We start from the raw sequence: 2652 nt of genomic DNA, 5'->3' as shown, positions 1-2652 counted from the left end.
ATTAAACAGAGTCTTACTCTGTCACCCAGGCAGGCGTGCAGTGGCACAATCTCGGCTCACTGCAACCTCTGCCACCTGGGTTCAACGATTCTCCTGTCTCAGCCGCCTGAGTAGCTGAGATTACAGGTGCGTGCCACCACACCCAGCTCACTTTTTTGTATTTTTAGTAGAGATGGAGTTTCACCATGTTGGTCAGGCTGGTCTTGAACTCCTCACCTCATGATCTGCCCGCATCGTCCTCCCAAAGTGCTGGGATTACAGGCCTGAGCAGCCGTGCCCGGCCTAAATTGACTTTTTCAAAGGCTGGTAGAGTGTCTGTGAGCAAGAATATTGGTGTCCTACAACGCTTAGCATTTTCCTATCAAACCTGGAAAATGTGCCACAGTAAATGTTCTAGTCAGTCAGGTAGATGGAACTGAATTGGGGAAGCATTATCAGTTTTAAAGGAAAGATTCCAAATGCCAAGCAATCTGTTGTCTTCAGGAGCAATAATCATTTTTCACTTCATGTCAATTTGACTTTTAGGTAGGAATAGATATGGGCTTGGGAGAAAGGCTTAATATTTACAGAAAAAATAGCAACACCACAGAGAAAGCCAGATAAGGTATTTTGATTGGGAACAGTTCACCCCCATTACGTGATTCACTTACCTCCTTGGAAATCTAACATGTATAAAAGCTATTATGGTAATTGGATGAAATGTGGCCAAAAGATAAAAAAAACTGAGGAGCTTGTGTTCTCAGAGGTGGGTGTGTGACAAGAATCCTTCAGGTTAGGAAATGGAGCATAACCAGTGCTCTCTGTTAAGAGTGTTTACTGTTTACAGTGTGTATGGAAAAGTTAGTTTCTGTAATTTAGAAGGAAGGTATTACTAAAGATTTTTCCAGCTGAAAGTCTGGCTGACTCATGGGTTATGTCACCTTTTGATTTAAATTTTACTTAGTGCCATCTTGGCCAAAAAGAAAAAAAAAAAGATACCTTATTGAATAGAACATTTTCATTACAGACAAAGTACACTATAATGCAGTTTTAAATCTACAAGACACTATATATCGCATTTAAATTTAGTTTTAATAGCTACTTCATAAGCAGTTTAATTCTCAAAAATGTTAATTAGCAATCTGCTTCTGTTATAGAGGCAAATGTAGTTATTCTATTTAAAAGTGATTAATAATTTGATAACGAATTATGTAAATGACTCTTTAAAGGAGCAGTGTAACTATCACCATGAGGTAAGCGCATGACAAAATTTCCAACTGGCAGTTCTGCAATTATATTATTTTTGAGATGGAGTCTCAGTCTGTTGCCCAAGCTGGAGTACAGTGGTGTGATCCCAGCTCACTGCATCCTCCACCTCCTGGGTTCAAGCGATTCTCCTGCCTCAGTTTCCTGAGTACCTGCGATGACAGGTGCGTGCCACCATGCCTGGCTAATTTTTTTATTTTTAGTAGAGATAGAGCTTCACCACGTTGACCAGGCTGGTCTCAGACTCCTGACCTCAAGTGATCTGCTCACCTCGGCCTCCCAAAGTGCAGGGATTACAGGTGTGAGCCACCGCACCTGACCGATTCTGCAATTATTTGAAAACCTACTTTGCATAGACTTTGTGCCATGAAAATGAGTGGGAAGTAAATTCCTAAATTAGAGCTTTCACTCCAGGTTAAGTCAAAATCTCCTTTACTTAATGCCAGTATCTCAAACCCTGTTCCAGTGAATGAGGACCGTTTTGTTTCTTGAAGCCTTTCTCCTGTTAGGAAAGAACGCTAAGGAAATTAGGGTGGAACCATCCGAAATTCGAAGTCTTCCATTGTCTCCAAGAAAGGTCCTAATTACGCACTACTGTGGGGCCCACATCGCCCTCTGGTGGTAGTCTCAGGGCTGCCACAGCTGTGGGTTGGTCTTTAGAATCATAGCAAACTACAGAAAGGAGAGTTCACCTCCTTCGTAGTGACCAAGGTCAACAAACTCTGTAAAAGGCCAGAAAGTGAGTATCTTAGACTTTGCAGGCCACACAATCTGTCACAACAACTCAACTCAGCTTTGTAGTGTGAAGCAGCCACTGGCAATATGTAAATGAAAGTGGCTGTGGCCAAGTGTGGTGGCTCATGTCTATAATCCCAGTACCTTGGGAGGCCAAACCAGAAGGATCACTTGAGGCCAGGAGTTAAAGACCAGCCCAGGCAACATAGCAAGACCTCGTCTCTACAAAAAATGAAAAAATTAGCCAGGCGTGGTGGTATGCACCTGTAGTCCCAGCTACTCAGGACGCTGAAGCAGGAGGATCATTTTAACCCAGGAGTTTGGGGCTACAGTGAGCTGTAACTGTGCCATTGTATTCACTCTATTGCCTGGGCAATAGAGTGAAACCCTGTCCTGAAAAAAAAAAAAGTATGACTATGTTCCAATAAAACCTTATTGAGGGACACAGGAATTTGAATTTTGTATAATTTGCATATGTCACAAAATGATGTCATTTTTTGGCTTTTTCTCCTCATTCAAGGAAATAAAAACATTCTTAGCCTGTGGGCTATACAAAAACAAGCAATGGCCGGGCACGGTGGCTCAAGCCTGTAATCCCAGCACTTTGGGAGGCCGAGACGGGCGGATCACGAGGTCAGGAGATCGAGACCAGCCTGGCTAACACGGTGAAAC

At 42.8% G+C, this 2652-nt stretch overlaps 1 protein-coding gene across 1 annotated transcript in view; it reads right to left on the bottom strand.

The window, feature by feature from the left end:
* Positions 1 to 1668: 1668 nt before the first annotated feature.
* NMT2 (N-myristoyltransferase 2) overlaps positions 1669 to 2652 on the bottom strand; it is a 42491-nt gene continuing 41507 nt past the window's right edge. The window contains exon 13 of the mRNA XM_011968117.1: positions 1669 to 1967. The gene's annotated coding sequence lies outside the window, so the exon portion shown is untranslated. The remainder of the gene's footprint in view (positions 1968 to 2652) is intronic.

The sequence above is a fragment of the Mandrillus leucophaeus genome, unplaced genomic scaffold (genome assembly GCF_000951045.1).
Source record: "Mandrillus leucophaeus isolate KB7577 unplaced genomic scaffold, Mleu.le_1.0 Scaffold83, whole genome shotgun sequence".
Classification (NCBI taxonomy): Eukaryota; Metazoa; Chordata; class Mammalia; order Primates; family Cercopithecidae; genus Mandrillus; species Mandrillus leucophaeus.
This window is presented reverse-complemented; position numbering and strand designations above follow the sequence as displayed.